Source organism: Manis pentadactyla, chromosome 10, assembly GCF_030020395.1.
Source record: "Manis pentadactyla isolate mManPen7 chromosome 10, mManPen7.hap1, whole genome shotgun sequence".
Taxonomy (NCBI): Eukaryota; Metazoa; Chordata; class Mammalia; order Pholidota; family Manidae; genus Manis; species Manis pentadactyla.
In genome coordinates, this window is record NC_080028.1 from 75,774,065 (window position 1) to 75,793,116 (window position 19,052).

Below are 19,052 nucleotides of genomic sequence, written 5' to 3' on the forward strand. Positions count from 1 at the left end.
GTTAAAGTGGAGATAATGATTGTTTCTTCCTCAAAGAACTATTGTGAGGTCTACAGGAATTTGTGACTATGCATTCTTTAGCACAGTATGGGCAGGAAGGAAGTTCCCAATAAGAGGTAAGTGCACATGAAGGAGCAGAACGTGCATGGTTCTTCCTTCTGTGCACATTTCGCAAGAGCTGAGCGGAGGCTGTGGGTCCTGGGGCTGCTGTGAATCACAGATGGAGGGGTGGGGGTTGTTAATCCAGGTTACTACTCTTGCTGGTGCTCTTCTTGTTCAAAACGGCGTTGGTGTGCTCCCTGATGTATTGAAGCATGTCTTGGCTCAGAGCAGCCCTACTCAGTAAGATCCCAGCTTACCAGGACCCTTGATTAATAGAAATCGTAGGCTTCAGTGTGCGGAAAGTAGCCCCTGCCTTGCCCCTCCTCTTCTGCATCTAAGAGTCTAGCCTCAGACTGGATGACGGTAATGGGGACTCAGAATGGTGGCTGCAGCCCCACAGGGCCCGCACGCATCACAGTGAGATGGAGCACAGTGTGACTCAGCGGCACGGCCCAGGTCTCGGGCCAGACTCGCGTGAGTTGGAATCCCAGTTCAGATCCCACTCCCTGGCTGGACTTCAGTGCGGTGTACTATTCCTCACAGCCTCCACGTTGCAGAGAGAAATGGAGTTTTTAGAGGAGTAAGATACTTGTCTGAGATCCCACAGCTGGAAGCCAAGCAGCTTCATTCAGCTCCACAGAGGCCTGACTCTGAAGCCTAGACTCTTGTTTGTCTGTCTATCAGATTATTTGATATTTTATGAAAACTACTGCTTTAAAATGTAAATTTTATAATTATCCAATTGTGGTGAGGTGAACAGATCAGGAGATGACTGCCGTTGAAAAGATAGTTTGTTACTCGGAGTTCCCAAGAGGAAGGGGCACTGCACACTGCGCAGGGAAGCAGAGGGAAGCGCCAGGGTGGGTCGGGAGGCCCAGGAGCCGGAGGGCAGCGCAGCTGAGCCTTTGCTGTGGTTTCCTGGGAAGAAACAGGCGAGGCAGGGTACGCAGGTGTAGGATTGGCAGTTTTGAATAATGTCACTGGGCTCTGGGGCAGAGGAGCCCTCCTGAGCTGTCTCATTCCTGCCTGGCAGGATTAGGATTACAGGGAGTATCTCAGAGGGTTAACAGCTCCAGAAAGCGGTTGGGGCAGGGGTGGGCTTGGGTTTTGGATTGATTGGTTTTCATATGAAAGGGGTGTTTGCAGGGGAACAGTTTGCTGTCTCTAGGAATTAACTAAACTGGGAGGGGCGATCTTTCCTAACGCAAGACCTCAAGTTATCAAAGCATCATAAAATACAAAAAAATAGGAAAAACATGATTAATAGAACTAACTACTCTTGGTGGACTTTCGACGGGACACAGCCACTCTTCTACTCGTGGGGTTGCCGGGATGTTTGCATGCCTTCTGCTTGTTTGAAATACAACTGAAACCATGAAGTACAATAATGAGATAGCTTTAGCCACCAAAAAACCATCTTCAGAAACAATCACAGGTCCAAAATATACACAAAAATCTCCTATAGCTTTCCTTTATCAATAGTAAAGTAAAATTAGAATAAAATGCTGATCACAATGAAAAAGTAGAATATGTAGATGTAAACTTAAAAAGAAATGCATATATGCTATGTTGTATGAAATTTACAAGATTCTATTGAAGGATGTAAGAGGTACATAAATGGAACCCATGTTTTCAATGTTGTATACCTGCCAATTTATCCCAAATTATAGAGATATTATGCGATAGTAATTAGAAAATTAGCAGAATTTTCTGTCTTGCTTGGCCAGATACTAACATTCATCTGGAAGAATAGATACATGAAAATATTCAGGGATTTTGTGAAAAAAAAAGAAGAGCAATGGAGGAATTTCTTCTAAGAAAGCATGTCCACCTGACCCAAATATATAAGTAGTTTATAGATTACAAATGTGGTATTTCAAGTCAGTGAGAAGGGTTAATCATACATTAAAAGGTATTAGAAAACAGAATTAACTTTATGGAAAGAAATATATGAAGTTAGATCTTTACCTCATACCTTATGCCAAAGTAAATTTCATGTTGCTTAAATACTTAAATAAAAAATAAGCAAATGAACACAAAATGTCTATAAAAATATATAAGTGAAAGTTCTATTTTCTTGGGAGAGGGGAAGGCCTTTTGAAGTTTGAAATCAAAGCCAGCAACCATCAAGAAAACACACTGGGGGATTTTATTACACACAGTTTAACATCTGCATGGCAAGGGAGAACACAGTTAAAGGACAAAGGCACAGTGAGAGTATTTACAGCATATATATCTTTAAGATTTAAAATGACAATATTCCAAATTACTCCAGTGGGAAAAATGAGCAAGATACCTAAATATGCAAATTCACAAAAATAATATGAATGTTTAATAAGTGTATAAACTTATTATTAATGAAATATACTTAAAATGAGACAGCAATGTGATCATTGTTGTTATCACAATTATCACAGTGTGTTACCAGATTGTCAGAAATTCAAAGATGGTGAATAGTCAGAACTGGTGAGTATGTAAGGAAATAGGCATTATTAATGTGGTGCTTGTGAAGGCAAACTAGTCCCTTCATTTTTCTTTTCTTTCTTTTTTTCCTTTTTTTTTGGCAACGTAAGTCAAAAGTTTTCAAAACACCCATATCCTTTGAAACAGCAATTCCACATAAAAAATCTTATATGAAAGAAATCATAAGTGAAGAGTGCTCATCTACCTGTAGAGGGACATTTATCACATATTTAAGTTATTTTTTAAGATAATAATGAACAAGTAGAAACAACCTAAATGTCCAGTGATAGGGTATTGATAAATGATCTTTGATAGTTTTATATATCAAAATATTATGCAGCCAGTAAAAATTATGTGCATTAGGCAAACCCATGCACACTTTCTCACACAAGAAGGATCTCCACACTATAATTATAATTAGGAAAGAGGTCACAAAACAGTATACATAATGCAATCCATTTTAGTAAGAAATAATATGATCCATTTTTGGAAGAAAGATTTAAATGACTAGACACCAAATTGTTAATAATCATTATTTCTGGCTGGTGGATTAAAGTGTCCCTATTTTCTTCTATATACTTTTAAACATAGATATGCTGAACTTACTGGTATAAATATATTAAAAAGTAATTTTGCAGATGTTTTTCCCCTTACCAGGGGCATTAAGGTGACTGGTAGCAGAGAGTATGGAGAACGCAGCTGCATAAAATGATTCTCAGTTTTTTGACCTCAATTCTGGTTGCCATTCACTTAAAATTAGTAGAGAAATGCCTTTGCAGAACATTCATTGCTCTGACCTTCACTGCTAAATGAAATTAGAGGGCCTGTTGAAAAGCAAACGTTTTCCCTCCAAGTTTGCTATAAATATTTAAAGTGGAAAATATGGATTATGTCAAATGTGGTTGAGGAAACCAACACAGAAAGCCCAGGCCCTGTGCAGACACAAGCTGAGGGAGGAGGTGGCCTCTGACAGCTCAGCAGGTTTGGAGTTACTTCCACAGATCGATGGTGCTGATACTGCTGCAGAACGATAGACCTTGCTGTACAGCCTGGTATTATTATGCTCTGGCATTGGGATCAAGTTTTGGGCTCATGAGGGTAGCATATGATTTACACAAGCAGAGAAGGAGGACATCCCCACTACCATAGCTATGTTCTGTGGCCTCTAAGAGGGTGATTCCTTCCCATTAAGTAGCATTTGCTCCCCTAAGTAAGCCAGTCTTGGCCATCTATCACACAGACTTATTAGCACATCCATGAAATCTCTGCTTCTCCCAGGCCAGGTGGGCACAGAGATGCTAAACAAATCCCCATTTCCACCAACCCAAGCAGGTACATTTATAAATTAAACACTCACCCAAAGGTCCAGCTCAGCCAGGTTTCTGGGACTTTGGATGCCATTTTCCCCTTTGGAGAGCTAAGATCCTGGGATGTTGGAAGCAGAATCAGAAATAGTGAGATTGAATCACACCATTCATCCATTCATTCATCATATATTTTTTGGGCTTAGACTATGAGCCAGGCATTAGCTTCAGAGATGGCTGAGGTGTGATTCCTGCCCTCACAGAGCTCACGCTCTAGTGAGGGAGATAAATATGTGAACCAGTAATTATAGACCATATGCTCAGTAAGTAAAAGAAAGACATAAAAAGTGTCATAAACACACAGAAAAGGAGGCTAAATGTACTTTGGAAAAAGTGGTATCAGACAAGTCTTCCTAATAGAATGGATTTTGATCTAGATCTTGAAACATGAATAAAGTTAACTGTGTTGTAAATAAATGCTGGGGATTGGTGGCAGGACATTCAGAGAATGAGAAACATATGCACAGAATGATCCAATGAAGTCCATAACACGTTTTGAACATACCAGAAACCCAATGGATACTTGTTGAATGAATGACCATGCAAATAAAGAAATGATAAATGTGTGCAGGAAAAGAGGTTAATGATGTTGAAGCTTAGTGTCTGGGTAAGGGAGGGATTCAGAGAGTTGAGGCTGGAAAGAAAGCATAGGGTCAAGTTGTGAAGGGATTTGAATATTTTCCTAATGAATTGGGCTTTTCCTTGCTTCATAGTCTTGTCAACTCCTGAACTAAACAAAACTAGACCTTCAATGTATAGACATGGGAAATGCATGTTGAAACAACTGCATTTTCCAGGTTCTCCTTTTGTCCAGATCTTCAAGATCATCCAGCCAAAATTATCTCCTTGAGATTTCCAAATGACCTTGCCTGGGAGACTCTGAAATTAGAGGTTGTATTGGTTAGGATGAGCTAGATTATGTGTAGTAACAAAAAGTCCCAAATCTTAAATGTTTAAAATGACAGAGATGTACTTCTTGCTTACACTACATGTCATTCTCAGATCACTGAGCTCATCTAGAGATGCAGGTAGGTGGAGCCTCCACCATCTTGCAGTGGGAAGGCATGATAGGCCATATGACTGCTGTTAAAGGCGACCACCTGGAAGTGGCACAGCTCATTTCCACTCAAATTTCATTAGCCACTGCAAGTCATCTGGTCTTATGGTAGAAAGGAAGGGATTCCTAATTTGTGCCCAGGAGAAAGTGACCAAAATATTGGTGAACAGCACTAATGACCATCCCAGAAGCAGAAGAGTGTATCCTATGTATTGGCTGTGTTCTTTTAGGCAAATCACTAAACCTTTCTGAGCTGCTTTTTTTTCTTTTTAGTAAAAAGAAGTATAGACCTTAAAGAGCTCTAGAATTCTGTTGCTCTTAATCTCCTCTGTCCCACCCTCTAAATAAAGATGGGGACATGACTGGGTACAAAAGGGTCAGGTTCTTAGCTCACAAGCAGATATCCCAGTGAGCCTGAGAGCAAGGGATGAAACTTAACCTCAGAGTCCATAAAAAATTTACAGAATTGAAAAGCGCCAAGCAAAAATATAAAAGAGTTCTCTGTACTCTGGGAAATTATTGAAGCCATAAAGATCCCTGCTCTTGCAGATGAGGCAGTTGGTGAGTGGAGCAGAGCAAATCAATAATGTCATACTTCTTGCCAGATCAAGATACTCAAGGAAATAGCTGCAAAGTAAGAGGGGGACAGAGTCTGTCTCAGTCAATCACTGCACTGGGTAATGCCATCGCCGAGCACAGCCTGAGAGTCTGGCCGGGAATTTTAAGAGCCACGAAAGCGTTTAATCAAAATTTGGAGCCATTGTAGATTCTAAAGGATAATTACTCAGCACTCTGGCAGAGGAGAGTCCTGGGAAAAAAGATCTGATACAGGCTTGTGCATATTTAAATGAATGCTGGTTTCGTAACTATAAAAAATTCCCAGGTGAAATGGGGCAAGAATTACTCCCTTTTGGAGGAGTGGGAAACCAGGCCTCACAAGGTGGTGACTGTAAAAGATTGCATGTGCCTTGCTCTCTGTTATAGCCCTGCCTTAGCACAGGGCTGGGCATATCCTTTCATGCAGTCACTCATTCATCTGAACAATTTGTTAAACATCTATTATGTGGCAGGTGCAGCTTGAAGAGCTGGGGTATAGCAGTGAACTAGACAAACTAGGTGTCTGCTGTCCTATAATGAGGAAGGCAGATAATAAACAGAAAGAAATTTGATCATTTCAGATAGTGGTAAATGCTATGAAGACAATAAAACCATGAGCACAGATCTAGGTTGCCCTAGGATGCTCAGGACTTTTCTGAGAGGAGGTATTCCAGCTGCAAGTGGAAAGATAGAAGGAGCCAGTCATGATACACAGAAGGAAGAACATTCTAGACAGAGGAAACAGCAAGAGCAAAGGCTCTGAAATGGGAACAAACTTGGCATGTTTGAAGAACTTCACAAAGACCAGTGTTGGGAGGCCAGTGGTAGGAGCAGAGGGCAGATGGTGGGGTAGGTACTGGAGGGTTTAGAAACTTATAAACTATGATAAGACATGCAGTAGGTACTCAATAAATGTTTGCTGAGTGACTGATTAATCAATTCAGTGATTTACCCTGGGTTGTATAGCTATTTGGTGGTTGTGTTGAGACTAGAATTTGAGATGCAGCCTCAGGGTCTTTATATAAGATCACAGTAATCCCTGGTGGATTGGGAGTAGTAAGAAGTAGTAGATTTTGGCATCATAAATATAATATCCCACATTTATTAAGCCCTTTTTTCATATGTTTTTGACCTTCCCACACCTCTGTAGCCAACTGTTATTACCCTTTTGGGATAAATGAGGAAACTAAGGTTCAGAGAGTTTGAGCCACTGGCCTCAGTGATCACCAGCAGAGAATGGTCAGTGGATTGATGATCTCATGATTGACAATCTGTATTTTGTTTATTGCTACATCCCATGTTCTTAGCATAGCACTGATAAATAGCAACCACTCAATACATTTTGTTGAATGAACAAATATACCTGTATTTTAACAGAAATGAAATCATATAATGCAATTGGCTTCTGAACCTACTTTGTCTCATCAAACATTTTTCATCATGACTAAAAGTCCACATTGTCATGTTTAATGTCTACATGATATGTCATTGTATAGATGCATCTCCATTTATTTTACCGATCCTCTCTAACTGAATATTTAGTTGTTTCCATATTTTTACTGTTGCAAACATTTCTGCCAGTGAAAAATCCTTGATGTGACATCTTTGCATATCTGTCTGAATTTGTTCTTGAGATAAACTCCCTGAAGTGGAAATGCTGGACAAAATAGATGCACATTTGAGAGGCTTTGGAGATGCAAACCCAGACTGAATCCATTTCAGCATGTCCCTTCTGGGATGCTATCCTTGAGGGGCATAGGTAAATTGATGTGTGTTCAGAAGACAGGACCCAAAAGCACACTTGTTATGTGAGTAAAGAGAGAGGAAAAAGTCCCATTGATGCTGGTAGAAAGGCAGTTCAGGGGAACCCCAGTAGCTGCTTTCAAAGATTTGGAAACCTGAGAGTCTGCTGAAGCAGTTTCAAAACTGAACCTAATTTCATGGACAGTAATCAGTGTCAAGTTCTAATAGCAGAGGCTTTCAGAGAGTGTGGCCTGGGTGCGTTCAGCCAAGGAAACATACATGAAGCAGGAAAGTCCTCATGGAGCAGGCATCACCTGGAAAAAATTGTCATTCAAGTCATTTCAATGAATTGACTTCCGCGGGGTTTCCCCATGTCCTTCTGTTTCTCTGGGAAGTGAAAGAGGCATGTAAAATGAGATAGTCTTTGGAGATGGCAGACCCGGATTTGAATCCAGACTCCATCTACTCACTGTGTGACCTTGGGTGGTTTCCAACATTTCTGAATCTGCTTCCACACCTGTTAATTGGAGATAAAACACCTGCCCTGTAGTCTGGCTAGAGAATTAAATGACATTTTCATATGTAGAAACCAGAGGAGGATGTGACAGCCACCAGGCCAAGCCCTTTATACCCCATTGTATCTCCACACATATTTCTGAGAGGCTCTTATGGACTCTTCTGAATCAGCAGCGTTTCCCTCCCTCCCTACCCCGCATGCGGCCTCGGTGCTGCCTCCTTGCCAAAGCTGCTCAAGGGTCAACACCCTGGTGGCCGCAGGTGTCCTCTGTTGATGACCCCCATGGTCTCAGGGGTGGGGCACTGTTCTCAATCATTTATTCAACCCATTTACTGAGTACCTACTATGTGCCAGGTTATGCCCCAGGTACTGGACCTTCAGGAGTGAGAAAAATAGGACGTGGTTCCTGCCCTTGTGGTATTTATAATCTAGCAGGGGAGAAAGATGCTAATGAAACAATCCCAAAAATAAATATGTGGTTACAAATCTTTAGTATGATAGTTAGGGAGGCATGAGAGAATATCAGGAAAATACTGAGTCTGTGGGGAGTGTGAGGGCTGACAGTTAGGAGGGCCTGGGAGGGTTTTCTCGAGGAAGTGACATCTTAGATGATAGCTCAGGGTGAGCAGCAGTGTGCACGCATGTGTGGGGGGACAGACATCCCAGTCAGGAGCGTGTGCATGGGCCCTGCGGCAGGAGGAAGGTCAGAGGGGCAGGTCTCCCCCATCCTGAGCCTGAGGTGAGCATGTTGCCTTTGTTCCCCACAATAGAACAGAGACCAAGTTGTAGCTATTCACAAGCTTGTACTGACAGTTTGGGGATAGTCGAAAAAGAAGAAAAACAGAATAATTTACAAGGTCTGACCAGGTCCAGATGTGTCCCCAGCTTCCCTTAACTGCCGGGCTGTGTGCCTCTCTCAGCCTGCTTCTCCGTGGCTGGGCCTACATTTTCTCTTTCCCTCACCAGAAATACTCCAGGCATCTCAAACTGGTCCCCAGTTCAGAGAGGAGATGATTTCCTATCCCTCCCAGTGAAGGTCTATTTTCATAACCCCATTTCCAGCTTCAGGATTGACTGACTACCCTATAGGAGATTTGACTGTGGAAACATCCTTTCTCTTCAGGGGAAACCCACCCCCAGCCACAGGGGTGTGATCTGTCCCTGCCACCCAGATAGAATAATCCCATGTCCCATGTTTTGGCTTTTTATTATTAAGTACAGTTGGAAATGAGGCATGAATATCCTTGTGTAGGTGAGGTTCTCTCAGAGCATTTTATTTTCAAACCATTCTTATCATAGGTTCAAAATTCTTGGGACCCGTCTCATTTGGGATCACTTTATATGACACATATTGCTAGTGGTAGCCCAATACCCAGAATCCTCTGCTATAGTAATAGAACCTCTGATTTCCAACTGGGTCCATGCCACCTGGATCAAGTCTACAATTCCCAGCCTCCTTTGCAGCTTGGCATAGTCCTTGACTAAGTTTTGGCTAATGGAAAATATGGAGCTATGCCATCTATAAGTTCGTGTCTTTGAAGGACAAAGGCATTCCTTTTCTCCATTCCTCTTTCTAGCTGTCTGGAAGGTAGCAATGCACCATCCTGGATGAGGTGAATGATGGCAATACCTAAAGATGGCAGAGCAACAGGATAGAAGGAACCTGGAATTTCTGACATCCTGGAGCCCCTACAACAACCTTGGGCAGCTTCTGGACTGGAATGAGAGAGAAATGAAGTTCAATATTGTTTGCTGCAATTTGAGGGTCTCTGTTTTAGCAACCAAACTTATAGTATAAAATAATTTATCATTGTGTAAGCCTCATGGCACATAGTTGGTGCTCATTAAATTATAGCTATCATTGATTTCTAGGGTGCTACATCTGACAGTGGGAATGAAATTGTAGGCATTTAAGGAGTGTTCTTATAAGGATAGCCTTTAAAGGAGGTACCTTAATGGAGAAGGAACAATATTGGATTAAGATAGATCTTCACTGAAAAAAAAATGCAAAAGACAGTAATATATTTGTTAAATCTGTGTAGATGCACAGGATCTTATGATGTAATGGGGGTTTGCATGTGAATTTCAGCTCCAGCAAAATGAAAGCATTGATTCTCTTGAAGGGGATTGGGGCTGGGAGGGAGGAAGTGGTGGAGACTCCGGAGGCTGTTTAACTTGAAGGGGACCAGCATTCTTTGTGCTGTGTGTGATGTCATAGCCCAGAGTTTGCCCTACTTTCTCCCACTGATGTAATTATGAAGCTATGAAGATACGTTTCTGTTTGACCTCAGTTTATCAGTCTGGGCAGTGGGCCTGGTGAGAGCTAAGGCATTTCTTATAGGCCCACTGCACCTCAGGGAAGGAGAGAGGGAGGGCACTGAGGAGGGATTTGAGATTTTCATTGGTTTCCCCAAATAGCCAAGCACACAGATGGCCTTGGACCTTCAGGATGGCTAAGTTCTCACCCCAGCCTAGAGCCTTCTGTCCTGGAGGCCTTCCCTGTGGGGGTAGGAGGGCAGAGCCCCAGACCTCCAACAGAACCCTTGCCTCCCAGGCAAAGCTCCTTAATTACCTCCCAGAATCCACTCTAACTAGATGAGTATGTGGGTTTTAGATTGGGGAGGACCTGAGTTTGAATTTGGACTCTGCTACCTCCCTGCAAGGTGTGTGGACTTGGACTTCAGGATGGCTAAGTTCTCACCCCAGCCTTCTTGAGGCTGAGGTTCTTCATTTGTAACATAGGATTACTATCTTCTTCATGGCACTGCTGTATAATTAGTATTGCTTTTATTATTATTATTATTATTATTATTGCTTATTATTAACATCCTGCTTGGTTTGTAAGAATCAAGTCTTGAGATGAACTGACCAGCTCATTGCAAAGAAATAGGAAGCTTGATAGAAAACGTGAAATTCAGTTACACAGCAAAATCCATCACCGATCATTCCCGACTCTGTTGCTCACTTAATTAACTGTGTCCTTCCTGTCTCTGGGCCTCTGTTTCCTCATCTCTAATCACTTCCACGATCTCTGTTGGTGCAGCAGAAGCAGGGCATCAGTGGCATGCTGCAGCTGTAGGCCCAGAGAGAATCGGTAAGGCCACGGCTGGACCAGAATCCTGGGCTAGAACTCTTTCCTGTGCTTTTAACATCTCACAAACTCTAGCTCACCACTCACTCCATGCTGGATGTGGCGGTAAGGTGCTATGGGAACAAAGATGAAAAAACAAGGTCCTACCCTCAAAGGGCTTAGACTTCAGCTGGTGAAATATTTACACAAACATGGTCATTTACCAATGCCACAGAAGTTGCTCTGCTGCTCATCAATACTCCACTTGTGAGAGAAGCCTGTGAACCCAGGACTGTGAAGCCAGGACTGGTGTGTGTTTCTCAGAGCAGCTGCAGCCTCATGCCTTGCCTCTCACTGAGCCCCGTGGCTCTGGCCTTCTCTTGACCCCTGGGCCTTTGCACATGCTGTTTCTGCCACCTGTTCCTCCTAGTCTTCTAGCTCACTAACTCTGGCTCACTTATGTTTGCTGGGTACTACACCATGTTCAGTGCCTTATTTTAATGATCTCTTTAAAGCCCAACAAATTCCTTATGAAATATGGACCATTATTTTAATTCCCATCTTGTAGTTAAGTCAAATCAAGGTACGGACAAATGTCATTAACTCACTCAAAACACATAGTTAGGAAGTAGAGGATCTGGGATTTGAGCCCAGGAAGTGTGGATGGCTGTGTTCTCAGCTGCTAAGCTATTCAGCAGCTATTTCCTCTGACTGTTTCTGCCAGCTTCTTCTTTGGGTAACTCAGGTATTCCCAGTCCCCCACAGCTGCGAATCTAACAAGGTCATTACTAACAGTGGTAATACCTATTCTACTGGCTGGCACCCCATCTATGTAATAGAGGCTTTTGGGTTCCCCCTGTAACAGCAAAGTCTCACCCACATTTTGCTGGGAGTCCCAAGGGGGCTTCACATAAGCTCTCCAGTGATTTTTTTGGGGTGTTTGCTGCAGGCTCTCTTCAGTGACCATTTCTTACGAGCTCCTGCTGGAACTACGTTGGTGACACTGATGCGCATGTGAGTGGGTGTCACCTGATGCTCTCACAGCAGAAATCCGTAACAGCAACCTCAAAACACAGCCAATATTTAGCAAACACTTTCTATATAGCCAGATAAGACCTCTCCATGTATTAACTCGTTTATTCCTCATAGCAAACTCAGGAGATAGTCATCATTAATACATCCATTTTACAGATGAGAAAACCGAGGCACAGACCTATGAAACTTCTTGCCCAAAGTCACTCAGAAAGAAGCAGAGCCAGGATTTGAACGCAGGTTGTGTAGCCAGAGCCTGCCGCCTGCCCTATGAGTAAAGCTACATTGCCACCTTCTTGCCTGAGTGGAAGCCGCACTTTGTGCTATGATGTGGACCAAATGCTGCCCTCTCCCTGCATGTGCCTCACACTGTCCCACAAAGCTGTATTGTCGGGGTCCTCTGATTCTCACACACGTTTTTCAGCATCCTCTCAGCATTCAGACCCCAGCATTGAGGCCAAAGGGACCCCCACTTCTTTCTCTCACCTCCAACTATGCCCCACCTCCAGTCAACTCCTGCCCCTGGGTCTCCTTGAGGCTGCTGACCTCCAACCCAGCAAACCTGAGGATAGCTTGGATTGGTGCTCAGATCAAACGCCTATTACATCAACCAACCACTCTTATGAAATACGACCACTTGACTGATCATTTTCCCAATGTGGTCTCTGTGCAAGGAGACTGGAGCCCGTCAGAGGGAATATTTATTTACCCAAAGCTCTGAGACTATTCTGCATTCAGTCTGCTTTCTCGCTTTCTCTTTCAAATAGGCATTGTTGAGGCAGGAACATTAGAGTCTGACTTCCTAAGCCAAAACTGTATCCTAGGACCAACTCTGATGTTATGCTACAAAAGATTTCTAAGAAGAGCTGCCGTGAGCATTTAATTCCTCTTTCTCATGGATATAACTTGGGAACAGGGGCTGAGAGGTTCCAGCCCCTGCGGTCTTCCCCTGAAGGTCAGTTTCCTCACCAGGTGATGGCTTTGAAAGCAAAGCAAAGTGGGGTGTCTGCGGCGAGATGGAGGCGACAGCCTGCAAGCGTTCTGCGAGCGCTGTCACGTAGCCTAAGCGAGCTTCAGCTCATGATGGCTCTCATCATCATAATAATGAAGTTTAAACCTGGGGTGAGGATTTGTCAGGATGTACCTGGCAGGATCTGAGATCTTGGGTGCTGAATCGCAGGGTTCAAGGCCTCTGCAGTTGGGAATGGGGACAGGGGTCCAGGACATGTGGCAGGACCCAAAATCTCCCAGGGGACCAGGGTTGCTTCTGCACGGTTGTGTTCACTTTACTTCTCGCTTGTGGTTTTCGGTAGTAAAGAATGTGTCACTTCTTCCCACATCATTTTGCCACAATCAATTTCAACTGTTCCTCAGCCAAACCTCTGCCAAGAAGAAGAAACTTCTTTAGAATCACTGGGTGAAAAATTCGGCTCAGTTGTTAGTCTGAAGGCTGGCAAATTTCACTGTCTCCCCACAGACAATCTATCAAACACAGCTACAAATGGGCTGCAGACATAGGCATAATGAATTGGCCACATACTTAGGAGTTGGAGCTGAGCTTGCAGCTCAAACTGAGTTTTATGTGCATTTTCCTCTACTATGTTTGGGGCATTTTCTTACAAGCCTTGGTGGAGATTCCAAAAGTAAGCTGAGTCTTAGGACATCAAAATCTTCTGCACTCAGGCTTTAGTCCAGCAATCCCACTGCTCAGTATCTGCCCCAGTCACTGGAAACATATGTCCACACCAAAACCTGGCATGAAAATCACGGTGACATTTGTTGTAATATCCTAAACCAGAAACCTTACAAACATCCAGCAACTAGCAAATGGATGAACAAAATGAGGCATATCTGTGGAATGAAATGCTACCCAGGAAGGAAAAGGAACAAGGTCTTGAGTGTATGCATGACATGGGTGAGCCTAAAAATAATTATGAAACATTGTGGGAAAAGCCAGACAGAAAAGACTGCATAATGTATGATTCCATTTATAGGAAATTTCTAGAAAAGGCAAAAATAGAGAGTGAAAGGCTGATCAGTGGTTGCTTGGGACTGGAGCTGTGAGTAGAGGCTGCCAGCAAGGGGTAAGAAGAGTTGATAGCAGAGCTTTCAAACTGGATGATGGTGATGGCTTCCTAACTAGAAATTTACAAAACTGCACTAAACTGTATGTTTGCAATGGATAAATTTTATATGTAAATTGTATCTCAGTAAAGAGACATGACAACTAAAAAAACATAATCCTGTGTACTTCCTTCTTCCTTCCTTATTCCTTGCACTCTTCTTTTCTCTCTCTTTCTCCATTCTCCAAACATTTGCTAAACCTCAGAAATGTTCCTGGCCCTATACTAGGCACCACAGTCATTCATTTGTATGTTCATGCAGCAAATATTTATTGAGCATATACTATGTGACAGGCACAGACATGGGACGAGGGAGACAGTAGTGAATAAAATGAAGGTCTTGTCTTTATGGAGCATGTATTTCAGTGGGACAGGCAGGCAAACAAATATAAACATCGTGTCAGGAAGCCAGGAGTGCTTGGAGCAAAGAAGGAGAAGGGGATGGTGATGGTCGTTTGGATAGGGTTCAAGGAAGGCCTGAGGCAGCCTGGGTAAGTGAGGGTGAGCTGTGTGGCTACCTGGGGGAAGAGCAGGGGAGGGGATGGGCAGAGCAAAGGGGTGGGAACCTGTTCCGTGTGCCTGAGGAACATCAAAAGGCCAGTATGGCTGGAGAAGGAGGAGCAAGCAGAAGAGAGAGGCCAGGGCAGATGATGTAGGCCTCCTTTGCCATAGTAAGGACCTTGGGTTTTATTTTAAGAATGATGGGAAACCTCTGGGTGGTTCACAGCAGGATAAGAGCCATTCTGACTTCTGTCTTAAAGGATCCCTCTGACTCCTGGAAAGCACAGTCTAAAGAGACAAGAAACAGTACCTGGAGGCCATTAGGAGGCCCGTGTCCAGTAGGGAGAGGATAGTGGCTCACTCTCAGCTGTCACTATGGGCAAGGTGAGAAATGAGATCTATTTTGAAAGGTAGGCCTCACAGGATTAGCAAATAAAGAGCTCAGAAGCTAAGAGGAGTTAATAATCTAAATAATAGCAGAGAGAACAGAACTGTAAAGGTAATAGCCACAATGAACAATTATCGAGCATTTTCTCTGCTAAACATCTTTTAATCCTCAATGTAACTGGGAGGTAGATGTTAAGATTATCACCATTTTACAGATGTGAAAACTGAGGCCCTCAAGAGATTAAGCAACTTGCCCATGCTCAAGCCTCTAGTAAGTGGTGGAGTTGAGATTTAAACCCAGGCAACCTGAGACCCTACTTCCATATCCACTGGGCCACACTGGCTGTGTGTGCTGACGCTAGAATAGAAGCAAGGCATATGGAAGCAGGTTTGGGATGAGTAAGGCAGAGAGGGCTTCATGGAAGGGGAGAACTTACTGTGAAAGAAAGAGAGAATAGGGGACAAGATACAGATGCTGTTCCAGGCAGAGGAAGAGCATGTGCTAAGCCACTGGGGCATGATCAAGCTTGGCACAACGCTAAAACAGAATATGATTCCATGAGGCTAGAATCTGGAAAATGAGTTTGAAGGGGGAGGCAGAGGGCAGATTCTGAAGGGCCTCATGTTCCTGGCCAAAGGATTTGGAATGTCCAGGGTGTATTTCACTAAATAGTAAATGCCTGGCACAGGGCTAAGCAAAATGATTATAGGTGATACAGAAGTGAGCACTTTATTTAACTAGTTATGGATTTCTTATCTATTATGTTAACATGAATCAGAAAAATATGTAATTAGTCCATCAAACCTATGCTTTCATGGATATAGGTTAGAATGGGAGGAAAGTTAAAAAAAAACAGGTGATTGAAAGAAAGATGTTGTATCATTAACAGTATAATTAGAAGTTATTCATGCTTCGTTGTTTGCAATATCAACAATAGGAACCACCTAATTGCTCATCAGCTGAGGATAGGTTGAAGAATGGGGCAAGTGAACACAAAGCAGCCTTAAAAAAATGAGGAAGCTTTTTATATTCTGACATAGAACAAGCTCTAAGGTCTATTGTTAAGTCACAAAAGCAATTGGAAGAACATTATGTCCGATATACTTCCATTTGTGTTTAAAAAGTGTATGTGTGTGTGTGTGTGGTTATATACACATGAGTCAACTTTCTCTGGAAAGGACACATGAAATCTGACAATGGTAGTCTTAGTCTGTTCAGGCTGTTGCAATAAAACACCACAGACAGGGCGGCTTATAAACAACATATACGTATGTCTCACAGTTCTGGCAGCTGCGAAGTCCAAGATCAAGGAACCAGCACAGTCACATTTGGTGAAGGCCTCTTCCAGGTTCAAGCTGGCACCTTCTGGCGGTGTCCTCACCTGGTGGGCACTGATCCCATTCGTGGAGGCTCCACCCTCAGTACCTAAGCACCTCCCACACGCTCCCCCTTCTACCACCACCACATGAGGGTTAGGATTCTGATATGTGCGTTTTGTGGGGAGCATAGCATTTTGGTGGTTGTCTCTGGAAAGGGAACGTGTTTGACAAGGTGGGTGAGAGAATTTCATAATTTTTGCCTTTTGTACCACATGAATGCATTCAAAATAGAGGCCACATATTTAATATGAATGTAGACAGGTCATATATATATATATATGGTGAAGACCAGCATGGCGGTACATGCAAGTCTGGTATCTGAGACCCAAGGGACGGGAGGACTCACAGAAGGGCTGAGCAAGTAAGGGCAGGTTACGGTGGGTTTCACTGAGTTCATCAGCTGTCTGCAGTCCTGGACACCTTGTCTTTCTTTCCACCCTTTTTCATAACTATGTTCTCATTTTATTTTCATAAAAATATTGTGGGATGGGGCCTCTCTGCAAAAGTGGGCACTGTGAACCAGACTATGTGTTTGTGATCAGGCCTGAACCACCCCTCTGCGTGCAAATGGCCTGAGCTCGCTGGCTGCTGAGCCAAACCCCTCCCACACAAGACCTCGGACAGGCCGCTCATGTCTCTGGCCTCTGGGAGGAGCCCAGTCTGCAGCTCAGTTTCTTCTGTAGAACTGAGATGATGACAACACTCCCTCTGTCCCAGGGTTATTGTGAGAAAGTAATGAGACAGCATGTGAAAGAAAGCATTTAGCACAGTTCATAGAAGAGAAGATTATAGACACAACCAGTCTCAGCTCTTGTGGGTTCTGGCAAGTCAGAAAATGCCCTCTGAAATGAAGATACCTTCCTGCACCGATTGTAAGTGCTATGGGGGCACATCCTCCTGAAAACAACATGAAAATATGCATTAGTGGAATATGAAGTTATTTCAGGAGCTCCGTGGACAGCCAATGAACCACAGAAAGACCACATCTCACCTCTCTATCTTCTTTGGACCTTATGATGTGTCAAGGGCAAGTCTCAGTCAGTGCTGATATGCCCTGAACACCCTTCTAACATTTGCCAATCTCTACAACAAAGAGAGGCAACATAGTTACTTTTATTTATGGCATAGCAACCTTTTCTCAATGGCACAGTTATGGCATTATTTGTTTAGTTTTTTTACAATGGTATCAGATAAAAGTTCACCCTTAAAATGCATTAATGCAAATAAAAATGGAAGAACATGATTAAGGCAACTCTAGTACTGGCATGACTTGGTTATGGAAAACAGCATGAAGGTGGAATCAGCATGACCGCAAGTCAGAGTGATTTGTGATTCCAGTAGGTGCCGGAAGAAGGGAACATGGAAATTCAGAGGGTGGTTGGAGTGGTCAGATGGGTCAGGAAATGTTTCCTGGGTGGGGCTGGGCTTGATCTAAGAGTTAAATAGATGCCAGAGAAAGAGAGTTCCAGTGGGGAAGCCATCGACCGGGCATGCTGTTGTTCCCAGACATCCTGGAACAGGCTTCTCACCCTTGTTGCCAGGTCTGGGCTCCAACGCCACTTCCCCAGGGAAACCGTTCCTGACCTCACTCTAGCTCTGCTCCCCATATGCCCTTAGATCTCCTTTGTCTTTCTTTGCCCAGAACACTTACAACAGCTTGTAACTATGTGTCTGTTTGCATGGTAATTTGGTTAGTGTTGGGGCTGGCCCACCACCCCACATTCCACGCTACTGGTTTGTAGGGCCAAGACTGCCTGTTTTTGTTACAGCCTGTTTTTGTGGCTGTAGAGATTGGATGAGATGATGTGTGAACCCTGGCTTAAATGGCTTCTGTCCCGACTTTGGATGTGGACAGGGGCTAAGTGGGATTTCTTCTAGAATCTCAGAGCCCGGGGCGGGGGCTGTAATGGTGTCTGAAGGGCCTTCAGGTACACACTGCAGGGGCTGTAAGGAAGCCAGTGTGCAGGCGGACAGAGATGGACCTGGGCCCTGTTGGAGCAGACCGTTTCCTTTCCCTGGAGCAAGATAGCATAGATAAGCCCTGTACTACAGACAAGGGGCTGAGGCTTAGAGAGGGGTTGGTACAGACCCAAGTTCACCTGGTCACCATGTGGTGGAACTAGTGTGCAAGCCCAGACTCTTCCCATACCCACCCGGGGAGGGCCGGACCCTAGGCTCCAGTGCCACCCTGGCACCTTAAGCAAGAGACTGTCTCTCTGAGCCTTCCTTTCCTTTCTGTGAAGTGAGGGTTAAATACACTAATGTAAATAAGAGAACCTAGCAATTTCAGGTACACAGTGGTATGTGGGCAAGATGCTTTTCTAGGTTCTAGTCTTGCCTCTGCCTCACTGTGCTGTGTGATGTCAGGCAAATCACAACCTCTCTGGGCTTTAGAGCATTAGAATTCCCAGGGGAATTTTAAACACATGAGTGACTCAACTTCCCCTCTAGAGATTCTGACTCAGTCTGGGATGAAGCCTGCACATCTGGGTTCTGCAAAGCCCCTGAGGGGGCTTTGATGCATAAACAGGCTTGAAGGGACAACACGGGTTCTCAAATGTAGTCCCTGACCCAGCAACACAGGCATCCCTGGGAGCTTGTTAGAGGTGTGCCATCTCGGGCCCCACAGAGACCTAGTGAATCAGAAACTTGGGAGGTGGGGCCAGTGACTGTTTTAAAAGTTTCCTCCAACCCAAGGTGATTCTGATGTGTGTTC

At 43.7% G+C, this 19,052-nt stretch overlaps 1 long non-coding RNA gene across 1 annotated transcript in view; it reads left to right on the forward strand.

Annotated features, from left to right (window-relative positions):
- The window catches only part of LOC130679135 (uncharacterized), a 126,161-nt gene extending 116,554 nt beyond the window's left edge, over positions 1 to 9,607 (forward strand). Inside the window, exon 4 of the long non-coding RNA XR_008992128.1 lies at positions 9,421 to 9,607. This is a non-coding gene — a long non-coding RNA (uncharacterized LOC130679135). The remainder of the gene's footprint in view (positions 1 to 9,420) is intronic.
- Positions 9,608 to 19,052: the final 9,445 nt, after the last annotated feature.